Source organism: Pseudorca crassidens, chromosome 11 (genome assembly GCF_039906515.1).
Source record: "Pseudorca crassidens isolate mPseCra1 chromosome 11, mPseCra1.hap1, whole genome shotgun sequence".
NCBI classification, from domain to species: domain Eukaryota; kingdom Metazoa; phylum Chordata; class Mammalia; order Artiodactyla; family Delphinidae; genus Pseudorca; species Pseudorca crassidens.
The window spans coordinates 16,274,678-16,300,462 of NC_090306.1; the positions used below are offsets into that span (position 1 = coordinate 16,274,678).

General features: G+C 38.2%; 1 protein-coding gene and 1 pseudogene across 1 annotated transcript in view; one reads left to right on the forward strand and one right to left on the reverse strand.

The window, feature by feature from the left end:
* Positions 1-25,785, forward strand: part of PDE3A (phosphodiesterase 3A) — a 306,484-nt gene that overhangs the window by 20,855 nt on the left and 259,844 nt on the right. The gene's annotated exons all lie outside the window — the stretch shown is intronic.
* Positions 14,558-16,121, reverse strand: LOC137201693 (serine-threonine kinase receptor-associated protein pseudogene; annotated as a pseudogene).

The window sequence follows — 25,785 nt, forward strand, 5'->3', positions numbered from 1 at the left end:
CCACTTCGTGTAGATTCCCACCTGGTAAAATTTTCATCACTCCCAGTATTCTTCTAAACTTGTCCTTATATATCATAGTGGGCTTTTGGAGGAATTCGTTTGCTTCTCTATGTGTTCCTTTTCCTAGAAAGCATTGCTGCTGTTACAGGGTTGGAGGGAAATTGAAGGTAGAGCCAAATTTATGAAATCCCTAACAAATGGTCCTCATTATGCTTTTGCTTAGTCACTACCCTGATGGGGAGCTAAGTTCCCTTCCATGCCATTTCACCTCTCCCTCCCTCCGCTCTGCTCCTCTCTTTTTTGGAGAAGTCCAGAACCTTGTACAGTAGTTTAGATGTGGTCTAACTGGAACAAAGCAGAGTGTGACTGTCACCTTTTTGTACCAAAATAATTTATGCATCTTTTTTTTTTTTTTTTCAGCATGTACTTGCCCAAACACCAGTCCTAAACCTAAACCTTATCAAACTGTGGGTGATCAGGAGGAAGCTGTGTGATTCTGTCACAGACCTACCTACACACCACTCATCTTGACAGGAAGACCCTTAACACATACTAATACTGAGCTTGGTTTTTTTTGTCAGTAAAATAATCTACATATTTAATTTTTGGTCAGCTAAAACTTTGAAGACCATCACATGAGTTAACATGAAGCTCTATCTGTGTTGTATGTTTGATACTTTGAACCCTCTCCTCTTGTTCGATTCAGATGAAAACAAGGAAAAAAGCCAACATTTTTGCTGTGTTAAGTATCTTTTGGTGATTTATGTATGGCTAGAATAGTGGAAAGTGGGAGGAAGAAACCCTGTATATAAAACTTGGTCAGGGCTTCCCTGGTGGTGCAGTGGTTGAGAGTCTGCCTGCTGATGCAGGCGACATCGGTTCGTGCCCCGGTCCGGGAAGATCCCACATGCCGCGGAGCGGCTGGGCCCGTGAGCCATGGCCGCTGAGCCTGTGCGTCCGGAGCCTGTGCTCTGCAACAGGAGAGGCCACACAGTGAGAGGCCCGCGTACCGCAAAAACAAAACAAAACAAAACAAAAAAAAAACTTGGTCAGTTTTTAGGGAATTAAGTAGTTCCATTTACCTACATGGTCTTCATTCAAAATAGATCTTCAACACAATAGAAATCTGAAGCAAGTTTAATAATGCCTAAGGTTCTCCTTAGAACAAAACCATAGCTAGAATCACTTTGGTTGTATACCTGAAACTAACACAACATTGTAAATCAGTTATACTCCAATATAAAATAAAAATTAAAAAAAACGAACTTGTCTAGCTAAAAAAGGAAAAACAACACACATAGGTAGGAAAAGAACCAGTACGGCAATATGACATGATTTTGTACATAATACTTAATACAAATATTAAAACAATTTGACAGATTTATAACTATCACCCCATATAGGTCTAAAATATAGCTGGCAAAGGAAGGCTGGAGATTTGATGTACCAAATTATGGGTGCTTTTGGAAATATTATCCACATAAGATGGTACTGTCAATGGTGAAATAAACTTTTCATCCTAGGCCTGCTCTTTGAGATGGCAGAAACAATGGCCCTTTGTCTTCTACAAAGGTGATTATCACAGGGTAGGTGTTTTCAAACTCTAACCTGCCCTTGTTTCTGCTACGTTCTCTCTAGGGAGAACGCCCCACATCCTGAATCAATGCTGTAGTGAGCCACAGTTACTGATGTGTGTGTCACATCCATCAGGTATGTTGAAGTGAGAAAAAAAAAAAGTTTGCAAATCACAGCTCTATAGACTTAATCCAAGAAGGGCATGAACCTAATTTGTGGACCAAGTGAGCATTTACTTTCCTGTACAAAGCTCCTGTTAGGGGAGATTTAAATAAATATAGTTTAGAGGAAGGGCCTTTTTCAGGAGTTTCATTTGACATCAGTGAAATATTCTTGCAAGAGGCAATGTTTGCCTTGATTTTTACAGGTCATTTGGTTTTACTTTTGACTTTAATTACTGGTTTTCTAACCTTGAACGGCAGACTATTTTCATAATTTTTTTCCCATAAAGTTATGCTTCATTATTTATTTTCTATAGTTTATGAGTTCATGCTTGTAACTTACAGGGAAATCATAAAAAATGGGGCAGAGAGTAGCTAGAACATTGAATGTTCTAAAAGGATATCTCTTCGTTAGAGATGGTATGAATTACTTTTTCATGAGTTGGAATAAATAATAAACCTCTTTGTGCCACTTTGGGCAATAAATGAAGGTTTACTTTATTTAACATTGGAATGAAATGGACCGCTAAAGAGTTGCACCTGAAATATTTTTACCTAATTTAGTTAAATATTGATTTGTGTAACATATGAGCTCTCAGAAAAGCACTTTGATTGTGTAGAACTCTACATATTCCTCCAGAAGTGCCGAATTCTATAATTATAATCTTCGTGGAAGAAATACTTGTAAATGTAAATATATCAGAACTTGAGTCAGTTATTCTGCTTACTCTGGGTTTCCAAAGTTTTAAATAGAGTATTGCATTGGTTATCAACGGGGCCTAATTTTGCCCCGCGGGGACATTTGGCCAAATCTGAAGGTATTTTTAGTTTTCAGGACTTTGAGGAGGGTAGTGCTACCAAGGTGCACGTAGTAGGCAGAGTCCAGGAATGTTGTTAATCATCCTACAATACACAGGACAGTCCCCCAAACAAAGAATTATCTAACCCAAAATGTCAATAGTGCCCAGATTGAGAAAAACTTTAGAGTATTGTGCATTTATTTTTTATTAATACTCCATATGGACAGGTGGATGAAATAAATGAAGGTTGAATTTTAATTTTTTTTATTCTAAGTGTGAAAGTAGCCAGATAGCAAGATCTATTGATGGAGGGATTCAAGTACAGTACAGTGATTAAGATGCAGGATTTCTTGTCATATTTGTGTTCCAATATTTACTTCAGCCACTTATTAGCTGTCTGACCTTAAGTATTTATAAGCAATCATAAAATGATTAATCCTTCTGAGACTGAATATATTCATTTGTAAAATATGGATAATAAAATCTACCTTACAGGCTTGATCTGGTAAATGAAATGCTATTTGTAACCTGGAAGATATGTCACATTTAATAAATGGTAGCCACTGTTACGTTTAGAAAGTAATTTGGGATTGGTAGTGTAGTATTTATATGGTTTTATAGGGAATGAGATAGTAGAGATATTATCAATAGAGGTGATTTTTGGGGAATGAATCATAAGGATTTCTCTTCAATTTAATGAAGCAATGTAGTCTTTAAATATATGAATCCCTGTCTGTATATCTCTATCTCTGTGTATCTGAAGAACTAGAAAAGAATATTTGACAACCTGAAAGATCTATAATAATGCAATCTTCAAGACGAGAAACAAACATTTAAAAATGCCAAATTAATAACACAAATTACCAGTGGGATTTATTAAAAAGAAAAAAGGATCTTTTCTCTTTTTTTAAAAAAATACATTCTTCTATTAGTTTTCTCAGAAAGCCTATACTCTTTTTGTAATTAAGAAAGCAAGCATTGCAAACAGTATAACAAACCCCTCAGAGTTTCCCAATATAAACGTTGAAAAATATACTTAAAACATACCTCTTCTAATTTACAGAGTTTCCCATTTTGCTAATTTATCTCTGTTAGTTGGTTTTCCCCTGTAGTCACCTTTCTAAAAGTGGTGAAGCTGTAGGACCCATTAAAATTTTACTGGCGTGATAAAGCTGGTCATATTGATGGCTTTATCTCCTGTTTTGGCATGTGGTGCTGTCAGTGAAGCCAGTGAAATTTGGTCTGGGTGGTGAGTAAAAAAGAGGACAGGAGAATTTATAACTTGAATCTCTCTAAAGCCAGGATGCTTTCCTTTCCTGATCTTCTTCAGCAGTTTATTAAGGTCTTGAATAAAATACATAGGAAGCGTATTTATTAAATTTCTAGTTGTCTGAAACTGGAAGGTATAGATCATAGTTTGGGTGATTGGATATAAATTTCAAGCTGTGCTAGATTTAGACAGTGGGAAAAAAATAAGAATATTAAATTTAACAGGAGAAATTATAAGTTCCTATAAATTTGGTTTTAGAAATAATTATATAATTTTGTGATGAGGGAGTTTAGACCATTATCTAATTCCTGTTTAAATAAAGAATAAATACTAAGGGTTGAGTGCCTCTAAGTTCAGTGAGTTGTCTGCCTCTTATGAGCTGTCTTGTGAGATGTGGTTTTGGTAGCATAATTTCCAGAAATCTCCTCCTGCATTTGTAGCATTTTGACCAGTTCTGCTTGCTGTAGTTTAAAAGGAATATTGAAGCCTAGAATTATTCAAATCCCTGCTCTGCCATGTATTAACTGTCTGGCTTTGGGTAATGCTGAATTATAATGCCGAATCTCTAAAGTTTAGGTTTTGTTATATAAAAATAATGTAAAAAGAAACTACCCCGTAGAGGTGTTTTAGGAATTGACTGAGAGATAATTGCGTACTGGGTATTTATTTTAAAGATGGCCTGTAAACTGTACTCATTAATTCAAAATGATTAAAATAGGCAATTCAGTGAAAAGGAGAATCAGCCCATTTTCTTAAATGCCAACAAAGCTAATTTTAACACTTCTGGAAAAGATGAGGTTTCAAATGAATGCCAGTGAAGGAATGTTGTTCACAAGCGTATTGATTAAGTATGGGGAGGTCTAGAACAAGTAGAGGATTTGGTGAATACTTATTGAACTTTAATCAAATCTTTAATTCATTCTATAGAAACTTACTGATATCCATTTGTCTGTGAGAATGCCCATTTTTTCAGGAGTGCCAGCCATCTCTATCCAATTCTAACAATTTTTGTTGTTGTTGTTTTGACCAGAGCAGAAACTCTGACGTCTCTTTCTAAATGAGTAATTACTAAGGCTGAACCAACTTAGAAGGAAGTAAGAACATACCTGGTAGCCTATGGGTAAAGAAGGAGGGCGGGGAGCCTGGGAGGAGGAACTTAGTATTTTTCTGGAGGCGCCCACTAGCAAAACCTTTACTGTTATTTCATTTTTTTTTTTTTCCGTTAGTGGTAGTATGGTAATAAAAATACCTTATTTTATTTTCTTAATTTAGACATCTCAGGTGCCTTACTCTGTGTCATCAGTTGATTAGTTTATGTCTACCTCCAAAACTTTTATTCTGATAATCCTGCCAATACTGTTTTGAAAATCTGTACTGAGTCTCTGAGTTCTAAAAAACCTAATGTTTTTGTAAAAGAAGAAAGAGGGCCATCTAGAGAACTGTACTTACTTTGTACTCTAGGTTTCTCTGCATTCCCTAAAATGATGTAGGCTGCTAAAAGCTTTTTCTTTTAGTGGTCTTCATTCCAAGTCTATGAGAGAACAATGATTCTTAAATGCATAAATTAAGGGAATGAAAGTAGACATGTGGACAAGTTTGTTTAGCATCAGTGATTGGACGTATTATTCTGGAACCCAAACTTTTCTTTACTCATTCATTCTTAGAGCTCCAATATCTCTAAGAAGTTTCAGTGCTAGCTAGAGGAAGATTTTATTGTATTTTGAAAAATTTTGGTGACATAGGCATCACATAAATTTACCATTTTAAACATTTTTAATTGTACAGTCAGTGGCATTAAGTACATTCACGTGTTGTGCAGCCGTCAGCGCCATCCATCTCCAGACTTTTTTTATCTTCCCCAACTGAAACTCTCTATGCATTAAATAATAACTCTTCCCCATTCCCATCTCCCCCTAGCCCCCGTGGTAACCACCATTTTTCTTTCTGTGTCTACGAATTTGACTACTCTAGGTACCTCATATAAGTGCAATCATAGAGTATTTGTGTGTGTGTGTGTCTTTTTTTTTTTTTTTTGGATTGGCCTATCCCACTGAGCCTATAGCCTTCAATATTCATCTAATGTTGTAGCATGTGTCAGAATTTCATTCTTTTTTAAGGCTAAATAATATTTCATTTCGTGTGTAGATAGCATTTCGCTTATCCATTGCTAGATAGCTGGACTGCTTCCACTTTTTGGCTATTATGAATAATGCTACTATGAACATGGGTGTACAAATAAGATTTTTATGTTACTTAAAAAATGGTAGTGGGCTTCCCTGGTGGCGCAGTGGCTGGGAGTCCGCCTGCCGATGCAGGGGGACACGGGTTCGTGCCTCGGTCCGGGAAGATCCCACATGCCGTGGAGCGGCTGGGCCCGTGAGCCATGGCCGCTGAGCCTGAACGTGCGGAGCCTGTGCTCCGCAGCGGGAGGGGCCACGACAGTGAGAGGCCCGCGTACCGCAAAAAAAAAAAAAAAAAAAAAATGGTAGTAACATAAACCTTTTATGTAAAACCATCAAGCTGACAAAGGGGCTACAGCAAATGTGGGTGACCTAACTGCATTTATTTAACGAGGACACTTTTCCCAAACTGATCCTAATCAGTCGTCTCCTCGTGGAACGATGAAAGATTATAGGAAGAGAATAAAATGCACACATGAGACAGTTTTAGCACAGTAATTAGAAACTGTAAACTTGGGGTTAAAATTGAAATTGTGTTGCTTGGCTGGTCGTTACATATAGGATTCAGACTATTTTAATAGTTGATTCAAAAAGCTGCAAAATACTATGATTTTAGTTGTTTTCTACTAGAGAAGCAAAGAAACCTCTCTTAATAAATAAAACTATGGACAGAAATAGCACGTTTGTTTCAAGAGCATTCAGTGCTTTGCTTTTCTCTATTGTTTTCCAACAGGAGGAGATAAATTAAATTTTTCATCTATAAAACCAGTGTACCAGTATTCTGAGTTCATAACTGTTGTAAAGATGGCTTCACCATATTTGGCAAACCTGTTACAAATATTCTTTGAAGGCTGCTTTAAACACTCAATGGTGTATTCATCTTAATTTTCAGTCTTGTCATTCCAAATGAGGCCAAAGTTTTGTTTAACAGTGATTGAATTGGACAAAGGGAAGAGCACATTCTTTGTCTAGTTTAAAAGCTTTGTCAGAAATCCTCCACTTGCATTCTCTGCACGGTTCTCCCTGAGTCCCATCATGTTCACTTCTGCTTTGAGACATTCATCAGTAGATACTTTGAACACTGATCCTTTCTCTGTCCCAAACACAAGTGAAATCAAGAGCAAGCTTGTAGGTATCATTTTACCTTCTGGAGAACTGTTTCTGTGTTCTGTCATGTGTCTGCCTGAACTCTGTTTTTAAAATAAGGAGTTGGTACCTGGAACCAGGGAGATACTGGAGAATGTCTCCTGCTATCTGAAGGAGAGGGACAGCCAGATGCTAATGAATGTGGAGGATGGTAGCTGAGTTCTGGTATAAAAGCTCATTGACTCCTTAAAATTGTTAATATCTTAATCCCTATTTTTGTTTCTTTTGCTGGTTTGCTGTCTTCCCTATTGTTAATTTCCCCCCAATATGCTAAGCATTTTTCAGATATCACAACTCATTCTCATTACAGCATTAGAGATACCTATTATTGTTCCTGTCTGAACCTCATGGAGGTTAAGTAGCTTACCCAAGATTTTACCATTTATCAGATGCAGAGCCTTGATTTGAGTCCAGTTCTGTCTGGCTCTGAAGGCTTCCTGTTTCCATTGCACTAGACAGCAAAGGCATCACCGGAATTTCCAGGGTATAACTTTCTTCAAAGTGATAATCATTATGTCAAGCCCTTCCCTTCCTTTTCTACTCTTGCTGTCCTGGTTTATGGGCACAACATACTTGAATGGGCTATTGTGGAAGCTTCTGAACTGATCTTCCCACCCCCTTGCGTTCTGAATATTAATTCATCCCTTGCACTACTGCACTGTTGCACCGTATCTTCACCATGGTCAACTCTACTCACGACAGTAGTTTTGTTGAATGCTAATGTAAAAATCACATCAATCCTTTGATAAAAAGCAGTTTCTAATTCTTAGTTGTCTTTCAAATAAAGTGAGCACCTCTAAATTTGGCATTCATGATCCTCTCTCATCGCCCTTCGTACCCTTCAGCCTTTTCAAACTGCTTGCTTCCTTCGTCACATCAATTTTCTAGCTTATTTGAATTGCCTACAGTGTAATCTTGCATCCTCTCACTCTCCCTCCCGCCCTGCCACCTTCTCTCTCCCTCTCTCTCCTTCTCTTCCCATAGGTATATAGATCTCTATTTTTTCTTTTTTCTTTAGAGACATCAGTGGATAGGGGGAATCTATTTTTTGATTCTATTCCTGTTATCACATTATGCCCATCTCTCTAACCTGATCTTCAATCAATGTAAATGAAAAATTTACCCATCTTCTACCTGCTTCCTGATGCATTTTCTGATGATCCCAGTTGAAAGTTCTTTCTCCTTCCTGAGTCTCCAGAGCACTGTAGCAATTACTTTCTAATGGCACTTATATTTTCCACCTTGGATTGTAAATATTTTTATAAGTGAGATTGAGGTCCTTGGCATGGGGGGGGATGTTGGTGTAGAATTGAGCCCGCTTGTCCCGTGTGCCACAGTGTTTATCGTAGAGCCATGGAGAGGGTCAACAAATGAGAGAGTATCATAAGTTACATGTAGGCAGTGCTTGGAAATTTAGAGAAGTGTACATTTTCCTTATTAAATTTGACAACAATAGGGTGGAATTTGGTGGTTATCTGCATTTTATGGATGGCATTTGGAAGTTTGCAGAGATAGGCTCAGGAAGTGTCTATGGAGCTCTGCGTCAGTACTACTCTTGGGAGAGTGGCAAGATAGGATTCTGAGTTAAGCAGTTTGGAGCTAAAAGGACCTCCAGGGCAACTGAATTCAGGGTTTCTGGACCCTGTTTGTGCCTTGGACTCACCTTCAGGAAATTAAAGATAAGTTATTTACCAAGCAAGCCCCATCTCCAAAGATTCTGATCTGATGGTCTGAGTTGGTACCCAGACACTGGTATTTTTATTTTTAAATGTGATGATTTTGAAAAATATTTCATCATTCCAAATTTATGGAAGAAATTTATGATAGAGATTAATAATTTCTATTATGAACACATTAAAAAATTTTGACCCAATCATTCATAGTTGGCCTGTTTTTCTTTTTATAAAATGGATATTCCATTTTCCCTTAATTTCTACAGTATTATCAAAAGTTAAGTATTTTCTTTTTTTATTGAAGTATAGTTGATTTACAATATTGTGTTAGTTTCAGGTGTACAGCAAAAAGTGATTCAGTTATGTAGATGTATATATATTTTTTCTGATTATATTCTATTGTAGGTTATTACAAGATATTGAATATAGTTCCCTGTGCTATACAGTAAATCCTTGTTGCTTATCTATTTTTTTTTTTTTTTTTGCGGTACACGGGCCTCTCACTGTTGTGGCCTCTCCCGTTGCGGAGCACAGGCTCCGGATGCTCAGGCTCAGTGGCCATGGCTCACGGGCCCAGCCACTCTGCGGCATGTGGGATCTTCCCGGACCAGGGTACGAACCCGTGTCCCCTGCATCGGCAGGCGGACTCTCAACCACTGTGCCACCAGGGAAGCCCTGCTTATCTATTTCATGTATAGTAGTTTGTATCTGTTAATCCCACATTCCTAATTTGTCTCTCCCTTCCTTTCCCCTTTGATAACCGTAAGTTTTTCTATGTCTAAGTCTATTTCTGTTTTGTATATAGATTCATTTGTATTATTTTTTAGATTCCACATGTAAATGATATCATATAGTATTTGTCTTTGTCTGACATACTTCACTAAGTATAATATTCTCTAGGTCCATCCATGTTGCTGCAAATGGCATTATTCTTTTTATGGTTGAGTAATATTCCACTGTATTTCTATAACACATCTTCTTAAACCAGTTGTCTGTGATGGGCGCTTGGGTTATTTCCATGTCTTGGCTATTGTAAATAGTGCTGCTGTGAACATTGGGGTGCATGTATCTTTTCGAATTAGAGATTTTGTTTTTTCTGGATATAAAAATTAAGTATTTTCTGATGCTGACTTGAAAAATAGGTCTATGTCCTAGTTGTAAGAGAATAACTCTTCAGAGGCACAGATATACGTTGATATAATCCTAACTCTGAGCTATCAGAGTTAAGCACTTTATAATGTGACACTCTGGTTCAGCACATGTTTTGGGAAATACAAGCTTTAAATATTATATTTAAAACTCCAAAAAGGAAAAACATTTTATATATTAATGCAAATTATTTGTTGAAAGAAAGTTATATAGGAATAGAGAGATAACATGTAACTCCTACTCACTGTAGAGTAATGACTTAGTTTTCTCTCTTCTTAAGGAATGCCATCACTTGGATTTTTATTGTTGCTGTAAAGTGGGAACCAAATTTATTTATTTCATTTTCTTAGTGTGTGGGTGTGTACGTAGTGCGCACTGACTTCAATTAAAATTTTTCTTGCAAGCTCAAGGTCTTCATTATCAACTTGAATTATTTTAAAATGCAGCAGTACAATAACATCCTCAGAGACCATTAAAATGTTTCTAGAGATATTTTCTTGATGGTGGATGGCTTAACCTGCCATGCTTCCATATTGTTATGGGTGCCTCTTTAAACTTTATTCCCTCCCTGATAGTTAGCTATCCTAAGTGTTTCGCAGATATCTTTGATTCTGCTGCAAGGAAGAATTGTAAGTTTGCAGGGAGAGCACTTAACCACGCTTGTTAACTTTGATGGCCTTATTTATTCACAATTGTAGTCAGTGAGCTCTAGATGGAGGCCTGAGGGTGAACAGACATCTTTTCCATGTAGGACAGAGTTTAGGATCTGTGACCGCAGTTGTACTTACCATTCAGGGGCCTTTTCTCCATTACAGCTGGATTTACAACTGTGTTATGAGTGGAAGAGTTTGTTGGAGTTGTTTCCTTAAGGAAATGAAGACACAACATCAGAATGCTCAAAATGATAATTCTGTGATAAAGAAAGAAATTAGAAGTATGACAACCTAAATTTTGTCTTTTTTTGTAAGACAAAAAAATACCACTTGTCATTTTTATTTCAGGGCTATTTCAAATCTGAGCTTTAAATAACAACAAAAAAAGTGAGGACTATCAATTCTAATAATTTTTTATTTATATTTTTTGAGATAATCAGAAATTTAATCTCAATTATATAAATATGTAACTGTTTTTAGATATATCTATTTCAAGAGAGATACCAGGTACATGGTAGGCACTCTAATTTTTATTTTCATTTTCTAACTCTGAAATTTAATAATTTAGTCAAAGTTCAATATTTAGCTTTCTCCTTGAACTACCTAATGAATTATTTCCTTTCAAAGGCTTTTCCTGGAATTTCTCCCTTTTTGGCAGGTAAGTTTGCATATCTAACATGACATCATTTGGCTGGATTCCTGCAAAAGAATAATTTAAGAGACAGAAAAATGTAGGGTGGCTGAGGATTTTAGTGGTAGAATTTTCGGAGAAAATGAACTAGAGAAATCATATGCCATATTAATAGGAATACGTGTTATTTTCTTAAACTCCATTGATAATTTTTTTTTTTTTTTTTTTTTTTTTTGCGGTATGCGGGCCTCTCACTGTTGTGGCCTCTTCCGTTGCGGAGCACAGGCTCCAGACGCGCAGGCTCAGCGGCCATGGCTCACGGGCCCAGCCGCTCCGCGGCATGTGGGATCCTCCCGGACCGGGGCACGAACCCATGTCCCCTGCATTGGCAGGCGGACTCTCAACCACTGCGCCACCAGGGGAGCCCTCCAGTGATAATTTAATAACACTTTTTGTTTCTTTTAATAAGTTCATTAGGTTTATTACTTTGTTTCAGAGGGGAAATATTTTCTCCCCCACTTTTACTGAGTTAACTTTTGGCAAAAGTGACTTAATTATAATTTTGGAGCTTCATCCTGCTTAAAATTAATTGGGTCCGGGACTTAATAAAATCACACTTAGGTAGGAAGCCATATAATTGTACGTACAGAACAGGAATGAGACAGCTTGGGTGATTTCCAAGTTAAAAATATAATACTGTAGGTTCCTTGAGGTAGGAACCACATCTCTTAATTTTTTCTTTATCCTGAATTGAACCTAATAAAGTACTAACATACATGATAGACACTCATTACATAGTTTTTATTGATTTATTGGTTACAAAATAAATGTATGGAAATGTACTGTTTGTCTTACGGAGAAATACTAATTTGGCTTGACTAGTATTTCTTTAATGGAAATCGCCATGCTTAAAGGTTTAACTCTTTGACCTGTCAACCTCAGATCACCTTATTTGTGTATATCTAAATTATTTTCCTTAAGAGGCATGGTTCATATGCCTTGAGCTGTTGGCTCCCTGCCAAGCACCATTGCTCATCCACGTCCGTGCAGCCTGTGCATTGTTTTGCAGGGGTGGGTGGGTGTTGGGAACTAGCACATACATCCTTTCTGAAGAATATGTATTTGTCTACTGGTTAATGCCTGACGAAGAATTGCTAATGGGCTCCTACTGCTTGCTGATTCACAGACAAAGTTTTCTGCTGGCTTCCCTCATCTCTTTCCCCAACACTTCTTATTCTGACAAACTTGTATTCAGAGGATGAATATACAGTTAGGTTTTCTGTGTAAAGCTTTGAATTTGGAGCGAAGGAGAGACAAGTGATCGAGGAAATGGGAGAAGAGAAATAGGAAGTATGATCCCGGCTCCTTAAACCACGACTTCTTATTAATCCTTCCTTGTTTCTGCAGGAATTTTCTCTCCATCTTTGTTACATCATTTTTGTCGATTCTCTCGCGGGAGGGTCTACTTCTGGGGTTGTTCAGGCCTCGCTCGCTCTCTTTGTGTACACTGTGGTCAGTGTCCACGCCCTTTCCTGGGAACCCGCCAGCTTCCTTCCCACCTTTATCCTCTGCCAGCCCTCAGGATGACCTAATTTCTAGCCTGCATTTCCTAAAAGCCTGTTCATCCTTCATGCCCTAGTTCCAGACCCACCTCTTTCCCAAAACCTCCTGAACCTATGCAGCTCATTCTCATTTACTGGAACTCGTCTTCCTAGCCCCTCTCACTTTAGCATTTCCTTGCTCTGTCGTGTGGTCTTCTTTCCCTGACCACGTCATAGACATCCTGTCTTAAGCATCTTCTCTGCCTTACTGGTGTCAGGAGTTACGCTGTTATAACACAAGGTTTGGGGTCAAGGCAGGTGCTGATCGCCGTCTGTGTGACTTAGGGGAAGTTGTTTAGCAACTCTGAACCTTTTTCTTCATCTGTGGAGTGGGGATTGCAGGTCCTACTTCATAAGGTTATTATTTAGTTTTAAGATAAGTTGCTTACAGTATCTACCAAAGTGCCAAGTGTCTAGCAGACACTTAATCTTGTTTCCTTTTTTTTTATTCGTACATGGCTGGGCTCAGAATACATATTCACTGACAGCTTTTTTTGGGCAACTAAGTAATTATACTCCAATTAAATGGACGAATTTTTAGAAAGGCGATAGAGGCAGGAGATAGGATTAGTTTGTATTCTTTTTTTTTTTTTTTTTGGCAGTACGCGGGCCTCTCACTGCTGTGGCCTCTCCCGTTGTGGAGCACAGGCTCCGGACGCGCAGGCTCAGCGGCCATGGCTCACGGGCCCAGCCGCTCCGCGGCATGTGGGATCTTCCCAGACCGGGGCACAAAGCCGTGTCCCCTGCATCGGCAGGCGGACTCTCAACCACTGTGCCACCAGGGAAGCCCTAGTTTGATTTCTTAATCTGCAAAGGTAGTAGGTATTCTTAGTCTATAAATGTAGTAGCTCTAAATCTAGCAAGATGAGGTCTGTTGTTACGTCCTGTACCTGGTTGCCAAGGTTCCCATGTAAAGAAAGGGGTTGGCAGTGTTATTGAGCCTAATTTGTTAGATTGGATACATGAAGGAAGATATTCCTGCACTCCCCCGTTCCTTACAACTCAAAGACTCTGTTGCTCGGAATTAAATTTTTAATTGCTTTTGGAGTACTTAAGTTTAGAGTTTTAGTTTTTGTAAAATTACAGTTGTTTAAAAATTGCTTCCACGTGATTTCCATGCGCCTAGCATTATATCTATATTCTTAGTAACTATTCAATACATGAAGGAAAGCAAATAGTAAATATAAAAAATATTTTAATTTTTTGTGGAATTTCAGTGTTTCTGACTCCTCTGGTACTGAGGTACAGTAAAATGTATTTTCTGACGAGTAAAACTTGATTAGAAAAATCACATGTATAACTTAATACTTTAGAAATCTATAAAACAGTAGGGATGACATTTAAAAAATTAAACATGTGTATGTGTCTCCCTTTATAAGATACTGGTATAGCACCTATATACCTTAAGTGAAAACTGATATTATAGTCAAAAAATTAATATTCTTAATGATGTTGTATTACTGTGGTATTTACACTGTTGTTTGGCTTTATAGATGTGAGAAAACTCTCATTATTAATAATAATTATTAATTATTTCCACATTTTTTGTGGAAAATTGGCTCAAGCTGATTTTAATTTGCAGATAGCTTTTGTTAGAGTTGCTTTTCATGAGGGTCATTTTTCTTATTTCAAAGATTAAATGGATTTATAAATAAATGTTTTAAAGTAGCATCTGTTCTTATTTTTCTCCTATTTAGAATTTTCTTCTGAAATATGCCTTTTGTTGTTGTTGTTTTGTTTTAGAGGGATTTTATTTAGACAGCTAAAAACAATTAGATGCTCAGAAGCAGTGTACAATGAAAGAGAAGTCAAACCAGTTACTTTATCATGTATTCCCCCTCTTCTTTATAACTAAAGCAAAAAAAAATGGCTTTCTGCTTTAAGGGAAAAGTCAGAAAAATAGGCCAATATATTTTCCCTCTTCATAATAACATAAACAGCTACAAGAAATCTACCTGTAATAAGAGAAATTGGATGTTGGTTTGCACATATTCATGAAAAAGACAACAGACTATCGTACTATAAGAGTATCACTCCATCCGCCTTCAGCTGATACTCTTGTGTTTTCACTTACAGGTATCACCAAGTTGGTTAGTTCCAGCACTGGAGCTAATTCATATTCCTCATTATTTACTGCTCATGTTTGCCTTAAGCAGAGAGTAACTCTGGAGGCTGATGCTTTTCTCTGTTTGTTTTAGTCCATAAGTTGTGTACATCTGCCTGATGCTCAGGCCTTAACCTCAGGAGTTGAACTATCGATGGAATCTGAATTCTCTGAAGCAATTTCTTCTAGCTCCTCTTCCGCTGTCTCTGGAAAACTGATCTCTGGCTTTGCCAGCTCACCACTATCTTCTTCAGGAAGCACACATTTCCAAAGGCCGTATGTTTTTCCTACCACAGTCTGCCATAGTCTCAATGTTCCATCCTCAGAACCACTAGCATAGAGTTCTCCATCAGGACTAAACCTCACACAGTGAATGGGGCCTGAGTGTCCTTTGTAGGATCCTAATTCTTCTTCACTATTATAATCATACTTATAAAGTTTAAAATCTTCACCCCCTGCAACAAGAAATTCTTTCTCAGGATGAAGAGATGCAGAATTGTTGGTTGCAGGAGCTTCGAAAGACTTAATTGGGTCCAAACTTACTGCACTATGAAAAGCAATAGATCGTCCATAAGTTATTACCAGTATCTCTCCCTCAGGAATATATTCCATACTGCTAACAGACATATCAAAATTCAGAGATTTAACTTCTGTCATAGTAGCATGATCCCAAAGGCGAACAGTTTTATCATCAGCTGAAAGGATCTGTTTATCCTCACTGCACCATAGAGCCTTTTTAATACCAGAGGTATGACCACTGATTTCCTTAGGTTCTGCTTCAGGTTTGTTCAAGTCGTATATGTGTAACAGTTTATCCTGTCCCCCGGTTAACAAGTAATTACTGTCCTGTGTAAAATCCACAGTCTTGACGATGTGTTTATGGGCCAGGGTCATCCATTCATCTCCTGAGACAGCATCCCACACTTTTTGGCTGTGAAATCTGCAGCTGCTGTAGCTGCTTTGGTGGCGTCCTTATTTAATGTTGCACCCCAAACAGCACCCTTATGACCCAAAAATGTTCCAGTGCAGTCTCCTGTATCTCCCTGGAGTAGCATAGGTTTACCATCTTTGCAAGCGCCGATCAGGAAATAGCAGTAAGGCGTGATGCCATTGAAGGCCAGATCCACCACGGGCCGCGTGTGGCCCGAGCAGGTGAGCGGCGTCTACCTCATTGCCATGGCGGCTGCTAGCCGTGCGATCCGGTGGGCGTGGGGTGGGGGAGCTGAGGGTCGTCTGGTCTTTTCTCTCCTCCGTGGCACCGCCTCCGCCTCCTCAAGGCCCCCGCCCTGACTCTGGGGTTGGGCCGGGAAACGGGAGAAGGCCAATCTGGTGGCCCCAGGTCAGAAAGGGGTTAGGGACGGGTCAGGGAGTCTGCCATGGACGACCAGACGACGGACAGCCGTCGAGGAAGGGAAAGGGAGGGAGGGAGGAGAGTAGGGGTGGGGGAGAACTGCAGAGCCCGTGGCCACGGCCCACACCGTCCACACGGGTACCGGCCTGAAATATGCTATGTTTTTATTCTGTAAGCTATACAAATAAGTTTTAAAGGAAAATATGCAATCCTTAATGATTATATAATTTATTACCATTCTTTTTCTTATCACAATATTCATTTTATTAAATACATTTCTCATTGTACATTTAGAAAAGAGTTTTCTAAATGCCACAAAAAATTTAAAATCTGTGATAATGTTAATTATGTGTACATATCTAATTTCTGCTGCATAATTTCTCAAAGTGGAGTGATGAGTCCATTGAGAGTGAGGACTCTGGAAAGTTCTAAAAATGTGACATATATTTTCCTTCCTTCTTCCTTTCTCCCTTCCCTCTCTCCCTTCTTCCTTGTCCCCTCTCCCTCCCCCACCCCTTCCCTCCCTCCCTTTCTCCTTTTGGAAATGGAACATTTGTTTCTTACGAAATCCTATGTAAATCCAATGAGCAGTAGATTAAAACCAACCAACCAGATCCAACCACTGAAGGATGTGGGGACCCAGAGCACCAGCCTTTTTCTCATCATTTGAAGTCTAAATGGTTGTTAGGTTTATAAGTGAATTACCCAGCTTGAAGCCACAAGCAACATTGTACCTTGAATAATTTGTTCTCTTTTAAAATTGATTTACAGTGTTGTATTAAGTTCTGCTTAATAGCAAAGTGATTCAATTATACATATAAATATATATACATTTAAAAAATATTCTTTTCCATTATGGTTTATCTCAGGATATTGAATATAGTTCCCTGTAGGACCTTGTTGTTTATCCATTCTATATGTAATAGTTTGCATCTGCTAACCCCCAACTCCCAGTCCATCCCTGCCCACCTCCCCCAGCAATCACAAGTCTATGTCTGTGAGTCTATTTCTATTTCCTAGATAGGTTCATTTGTGTCATATTTTAGATTCTACTTAAAAGTGATATCATGTGGTATTTGTCTTTCTCTTTCTGACTTACTTCACTTAATATTGATAATCTCTAGGTCCATCCATGTTGCTGCAAATGGCCATATTCTATATATACAATGGAATATTACTCAGTAATATTCCATTGTGTATATGTGCCATATCATCTTTATCCACTCATCTGTCATAGACATTTAGGTGGTTTCCATGTCTTGGCTATTGTGAATAGTGCTGCAGTGAGCATTGGGGAGCATGTATCTTTTCGAATTATTGCTTTGTCTGGATATATGCCCAGGAGTGGGATTGCTGGATCATGTGGTGAATCTAGTTTTTTGAGGAACCTCCATACTGTTTTCCTTAGTGGCTGCACCAATGTACATTCCCACCAACAGTGTAGGAGGGCTCCCTTTACACCCGCTCCAGTATGTTATTTGTAGGCTTTTTGATGATGGCCATTCTGACCGGTGTGAGGTGGTACTTCATTGTAGTTTTGATTTGTATTTCTCTAATAATTAGCAATGTTAAGCATCTTTTCACGTGCCTATTGGCCATCTATATGTCATCTTTTCAGAAATGTTTATTTAGATCTTCTGTGTATGGTGTGAGGATGTCTTCTAACTTCATTGATTTACATGCGGCTGTCCACTTGCTGAAGAGACTGTCCTGTTTCCACTGTATTTTCTTACCTATTGTCGAAGATTAATTGACCATAGGTGTGTGGGTTTATTTCTGGGCTCTCTATTCTGTTCCATTGATCCATATGTCTGTTTTTCTGCCAGTACCACACTGTTTTGATTACTGTAGCTTTGTATTATTGTCTGAAGTCTGGGAGGGTTATGCCTCCTGCTTTATTCTTTTTCCTCAGGATTGCTTTGGCAATTTTGGGTCTTTTATGGTTCCATGTATATCTGAGGATTATTTGTTCTAGTTCTGTGAAAAATAGTTTATAATTTAAAAAAATTCTCTATTTCACCAACTGTGGTCACTTCTACAGCTCTTCCTAGAAAATGTTGTTTGTCAGATTTGAATATATTTACTATTACTAGCTTTCTTACTTAAAGATGAACCAGATCTCTTTTCCTTAAAAAATGCTTACCAACAGTTTTAATGCAATAGATGGAATATGTTTTCTTTTTGGAAATTATCAAGATTGCAAAACCTTTAATAGATGGGAAAAGTATTCATATTTGCTTATAATGAATGCTTTCAAAATGAGGTCACTGAATCCAAAATAGTAAACTTATGAATTATTACAGTTGGAAATCATCAGAGAGGCCAGATAAATTTCTTACCCAAAACAATGATTATTCCTATAGTAGTTTTGTGACAAATGTTTATTTAGCCACTACTTGAATACCTTGAATGAAAGAAAGCACGCCACATTCAAATCAATACAAAGAGATGGGTGTAATAGAAAGAGAAGGGGAAAAAAATGGTAGGTGATAGATATTTAATTAGTTTGGTTATGGTAGTCATTTCACAATGTATATATATATCAAGACATCGAGTTGTGTACCTTAAAGATATACAATTTTTATTACTCAATCATATGTTCATAAAGCTGGGGAAGAAAAAAAAGAAAGAGAAGGGCTTTGAATCCAAAGGAACGTTGGTGAAAATTGTGGGCAAATTAGTGAATTTCTTAGTTTTGGTTTTCCATCTATTAAATGAAAAACTAAATCCCAGCTCTGCAGGTTTGTTGAGTGATAATGTAAATTGATTATGTCTAATACAAAACATTGCTATAGGATGGTTATTTTGAGTCAAATACTGCCCTGTTGTAACTTTGACCCCTTTTTCTTAATATTTATTTACTATTTTATGTGATAAAGTTAAATAGTGAAAGACCATTGTCATTTGCCTCTTAGGACTCTCAAGTTTTCTCCCCTGACTAAAGGTGTCCATATAACTCAATTGTCCTGTTACCATCTTTCCTCTTCCCTGAGATGCAGTGGTACTTGATGCCTACTGGGGTATCAGGCTACACTTACAGTAGCTGTCCTCTGGAAGCCACACTTGTTTGGCATGACCCTGATATCTTGACTGGACTCGATTGGGCTCAAGCTGGGCAGTGAAATTCTGATCCAGTAGTTTGGTATTGGGACCAAGTATAAGTTAAGTCAGTCTTTTCCACAATGTAAAAGCCCCTTTCCAAAACCCCTAAGGGTGAAGGAGCAGAGAAAAATCAGTTTGCGGAAAGAATGAAGCAGATACAGAGAGTGCGGGAAAGGGAGAGAGATCTGAATCTCCTCAGGGCTTTCTTGACTCTGATTCTCCTTCTTCCCTGAGGCTGCACTGTGTTCCTGCCCCCCCATTCTGTGAATAACCCTGCCCTAAGCTATATCGAGTTAGTTTCTGTTATTGCATCCATGGTTTTTCATCAAAAGACACTGTTCTCTACGTCTGCGTCTTTATTCCTGTCCTGCACCTAGGTTCTTCAGAACTATTTTTTTTTTTTTTTTAGATTCCATATATATGTGTTAGCATATGGTATTTGTTTTTCCCTTTCTGACTTATTCACTCTGTATGACTCTGGGTCCATCCACCTCACTATAAATGACTCAATTTCAAGAATGGACTGGAGGAACAGGGAGGGGGAAGGGTAAGCTGGGACGAAGTGAGAGAGTGGCGTGGACATATATACACTACCAAATGTAAAATAGATAGCTAGTGGGAAGCAGCTGCATAACACAGGGAGATCTGTTCAGTGCTTTGTGACCACCTAGAGGGGTGGAGTAAGGAGGGTGGGAGGGAGACGCAAGAGGGAGGAGATATGGGTATATATATATATGTATAGCTGATTTAGTTTGTTATAAAGCAGAAACACGCACCATTGTAAAGCAATTATACTCCACTAAAGATGTTAAAAAAAGAAAAAGACACTTCATTGTAAGACCACCCTAATTCAAAGATATCAAAATGTGAAAAAATGTAACATAACAGTATATTTTAAAAACATCTCTGTTAAATTCTAGGGCTCAGAATTGAACCTGATGATTGATTCCAAGCCCTTCCTCCCCTCACCCATCAACATGGTGACACGAAAATAAAACCCAGCATATTTCCTGTTCCATCCACAGAGCCTTATCTATTGTCTCCAGCTGCCTGTGTAGCATTTCCATTTAGATGGTCCTATCGAACATATTTGACAATTATGACTCTCTTCCCCTCTGTCAGCCTGGATCCCCTTATTTTATTTCAGTTTTCCTCCCTCTTCTAAGTTAGTGATCTAAGAGTAATTTGGAATTCTTTGCTCCTTCTTCCCTTTATCTCAATCTGACACAAAATTTTGGAATTTCTTTTTCTTTTAATTATTATTTTAAATTGTGGTATAATACACATAATATAAAATTTACCATCTTGACCTTTTTTTTTTTTTTTTTTTTTTTTTTTTTTTGCGGTACGCGGGCCTCTCACTGCTGTGGCCTCTCCCGTTGCGGAGCACAGGCTCCGGACGCGCAGGCTCAGCGGCCATGGCTCACGGGCCCAGCCGCTCCGCGGCATGTGGGATTTTCCTGGACCGGGGCACGAACCCGTGTTCCCTGCATCGGCAGGCGGACTCTCAACCACTGCGCCACCAGGGAAGCCCCGGCATCTTGACCATTTTTAAACGTGCAGTTTAATGATATTAAGTGTATTCACATTGTTGGGCAACCATCACCACTAGCCAGTCTCCAGAACTTTTTTCATTTGAAAAACTGAAACAGTACCCGTTAAACAATAACTCCTCGTTTTCTCCTCCACGAACCCCTGATAACCACCATCTACTAGCTGTGTCTGTGCATCTGACTACTCTAGGTACCTCTTATAAATGGAACCACACAGTATTTGTATTTGTCTTTTTTGTGATTGGCTTATTTCATTTAGCATAATGTCCTCAAGGTTCATCCATGTTGTAGCCTGTGTCAGAAATTGGCATTTCTCATGCCAATGTTATCCCTTGACGTAACCTTTGTCTTCTTTCCTCTTTGACAACTGGGGGGTCTGAGCCTTTATCACTTTGCCCCTGAGTTCCTGAAATAATGTCTTAACAAGTCTCTGGTGATCCTCCCCCTGCTTACAGCCATAAGCTGTGATGTCTGAGTCATCTTTGAAAGCGTGGTTTGCATCTGGTCGTTGACCACAGGGTTACCATGAATGGAGCCCCATGAATGGGTTGGTGCAACACAGAGGCTCTGAATAGACCCTTCTTGCTAAAAGCATTACAGTTTCCCTTCTGATATTCCCCATGTAGTCTAGCCCCTTCTACTTAATTTTTGAGTCCTTCATAATCTACTCAGATTCTGGTTTTTTAATGATCTCTTTACCCTGTGTTTTAATTTATGTATCACTGTTATTCGCCAAGGACCTTCATTTCTGTCAGGTGGTCATTTAACTTCCTCTACAGAATTCAGTGTTTATACTTGTCTCTTCCTCTTTTTGCCTTTTATTCCTTTCTAATGAAAATTTCAACTTACTTTCATGACCTATCCAAATACCATATATTCTGTGTAGCTCACTTTCTTCATGAAAACTTCACAACTGCTACAACCCTCCCTATTTATAGTTCACTTAGTTACATTCTTACCCTTAAATACATCACTATAGATTGTGCTGTACCGGTTAGTAGTTTGCTAACTAGATTTCAGTTTCTTGAAGCCTGATGCTTGTTTTTCCTAGCTCCACTTTAGCAAGCAGAGTGCAAATAGGCATTAAGTGGGCAATAAGTATTTGTTGTGTTAGTGGCATTTTCATGTTAGTAGGACAATAATAGAACACATTATAGGCGTGCTATAAAAGCTTTCACTTTCTATTTCACTCTTGTTTCTAAACCACCCACGCTTAATTTACTTGCAAGTGCTTTTAAGTTTGAAAACATTTAAGACAATTATTAGTGTTCCTTTTCTTCCACAGGCGACTTATTTGATTTAATTGATGTTTAGCCCATCATCGTTCCAAAATGAGAAGTATTTGATATATCTGTAGGTGATTATCGTTAGAGGCATATACAAGAGAGGGAAAAAACAAACAAAAACCTACCTGAACAATAATGTTGGCACTAGGAAACAGACTGCTATTAGAGCATTTGAATGCTCGACCTCCTATGTAGGTGGAAAATGGGATATTGTGTAAAGAATCTTGTTTAGTCCTTTTGCTTTTTGTTTCTTTTGACTATTCTGTCTTCCTTAACTCTCATATTCCTTTTCTGAAGCTTAAACTCAAGGTCATTGTTGAGTGAGAAGGAATATTACTCATCCTTTTCCTCCACCTCAGGTGAATGGGATTTATCGTTTTGGCCTTGATTTCCCTTCTTTCTGTTAATATTAAACAATATCGTAATAGCTGTAAAGATCAAATGCTGTAATTTGAGGGAGTACATGTTTAAAGTCTGTAAATATATTAACTACCTGTGTGGCATCAAGTAGATATGACACAATTCAGTTCAGTAATACTGCATTGAATCACCAGTTGCATCTCATGCTAGGAATACAATGACGGACAAAAGAACACCATGTTGCCCTGGTGGATTTTATAGTTTAGTAGGAATATCTTAAGTAATTACAAGTATGTGAATGTGATTAAAGGTATGTAGAATACTGATTGCTGTGGGAGAGAATAGCAAGGGATTTATACCTTGTTTATGGGGTTGGTGCGGGCCTTTGAGAAAGTGTTTTTTATTTTATAAATATATATATTTATCTTTTACAAATATAGGGATCCTTTATTTCATTTCAGTTTGGTTCACATTAAACACTTACTACAAGCTGTTTTAATGTCTTATCCATAAAATAATAATCAGGGAAATAATCAGAAAATAATACTAGGTCATCTGGGTTGCGTGGCCAAGTGTTACAGTGAGAGGAAGACACCATGGCTGTGTAGAGAATGTGGGTCTGAAAGTCACAAGGCAAACCAAGCTGAACTCTTGGGCAGTTTCGTAAATTCTCTTGACCTTGGTTTGCTGATCTGTCTAGCGGGGACAGTAATTCCTGCCTTGCCCAGCGTAGTATACAAGATACTCTGCTGTGTGTAAAAATGATAGTGGAACCAGAGCATTGAAAATCCAGTTTATTCCAGATGAACATGCATTTCCTGTACCTCTTACCCAAAGGGAATATATTTCAGAATTCATGGTCCAAGGCATTGGTCTCATTCCTGATGTGACGAAAACAAGACATAAAATAAGGCCCAGAAGTGCAGTCCAGGAGTATGGAGTAGGTCAGAAATCGTAAGCCCAATATACTGCTTCTGTTTTGAATTTGGTTTCGTTTTCACACCTGCCCCAGGCTTCCTCATTTGTAGAAGCTTTATTAACAGGAACACAGGAGGAGTCAATGACAGCTGATCTGTTCCTCTTGTAGAACAAACTACAGTCCAACTCCAACACAGTTGTTACGGTAACTGTATCTCATGCAAGTATTCTCCTGACCTGATAGAGCTACTAGTTTCAAAGTGCTGTGTGGGGAAACCTGGGCTGATAGCAAAAATCCCCAAGTTAGAATAATGAGCGCTGCTTGAGCACCTGCTAAACTACTGAAAGTACTGAAGGTAAATAGAGTTGACCCTTGAACAACACGGGTTTGAACTGTGCAGGTCTACTTATACTTGGATTTAAAAAAAATAAATACAGTACCTGTATTTTCAGTTTACAGATCTCTAAGTTAACTAAGTGTGGGGAAAAGTTTGTGTTTGACTATGTGGAATCAAAAGAAATGATGCTATCCAAACTGAGCTTCCTGCCTTTGGGTGGTGAGTCATTTATCAATTCCTTTGTTTTTTGAGGTAGGGATAGCCCATTTTTGACTGCATGGGGACAATACCCCTAGCCCCCCACATTGGTCAATGGTCAACTGTATACATAGAACTATATGCCTATCATACTGAGTAAGGGTTCAGAAAATAACTGGGATATAGGCTGTAGATGAGACACCAAACTGAAGCTAGAGTACAGATTTTGGAATCATCCTTCTACAGATGGCTATGGAGCTGGACACAATTTCTTGGAGATTTGTAGGAAAGAAGTACTCTTGAAAACACAAATATCTAGAGAGAGGGTAGAGGTACGTTTGGGGGGATAAGTATAGATTTAAAATCACATAACTGGAAAATATCTTGTACATCTTCTGATCTGATGTAGTCAAAATAAAGATGAATTGGGACTTCCCTGGTGGTCCAGTGCTTAAGACCCTGTGCTTCCACTGCAGGGGGCACGGGTTCGATCCCTGGTCCAGGAGCTAAGATCCTGCCTGCCGCACACCATGCCAAAATCAATCAATAAATAAAATAAATAAATAAGTAAAGATGAGTCAAAGAGGTCCTGTTAACCTCAGTGATACAGTTTCTGTAAGTCATGGCGTAAAAGTCTCAAGTTTGCCTTTCTAGTGTAGGTTTTTAAAATCCACTTCAGCCTCATACTGGCATTTTGTCTGCGTTGAATTATAAATTGTGAGAGTGTATCAATTCCTTCCCTATGTTTATACTTAACACCCTTTAGGGGTAGCAGAATTTAAGATCTCTCTCAGGTAATCAAATTTAAGTATGTACATTGTCCCTGCTTATAAAAAACTTATCAAATAAAATAATTCCCTGGACATCTCTTCTAGATTGTTTTCCCTGGTTGCTCAGCCCGGTTCTTCTGTGAGCTTAGAAGTGTATCAGGTACTTGCTTTCATAAGCCTTATTTGTTTGGACTCTAGGTGGACCTTCTCTTTTATTCACTGAATACAGAGAAACACAGTGCCTGGCAAAATGTAGGTAATATTTGCTGAATGAATGAACCATGCAGATTTCAGAGACTATACATTTTTAAAAGATATTCACTTATTAATCATTTTTCTTTTGGATCAAGTATAGATATTTGTAGGTAGCAGAGACACAATTAAGCTAATGTTCTTTTTTTCCAGTAGCTGTCTTTTCTCATGGTTTGAATTGAGGGCAGCCGTTGTTCTTTTTAAGAGCAAAAGGTTGGCTTAAAAAAAAAATGAGTCTCATAAGCAAATATAAACCATATATAAAAGTATGTCAAACATAATAAAATTCTGATTATAAAATACTCATTACTCTTTAATCCTGAAGATCAAACATTACAGGGTTGCCGATAAGGTTAATAGCATATTTTTTTTAACCCTCCAAAATATCTTTTCTTTAAAGACCTTCTCTTTAAACCACAGAATGTAGAGATAGTTATGTTCTATTTATTGCTAATTTCTCTCTTGCTATTTTTCCCTTTTTTTTTGTATCATGCCCATAGCAGCTGTTTCCCTAACCCTTAACCCAGCCCACAGGCTTTCCCACGCTCCTTTTACGGCTCTTGTTTGGCATTGATCCTTAGTTTGACAAGTAAAACACGTGTTCGAATAGTAGTTACGGCCAAGCTACAATCCATCAGGTTTCCCATAGGGGTGATTATGCTTATTTTACCCCCAAACCAGGGATCCTTTTATGATAAAGTATTGAGTTCACTC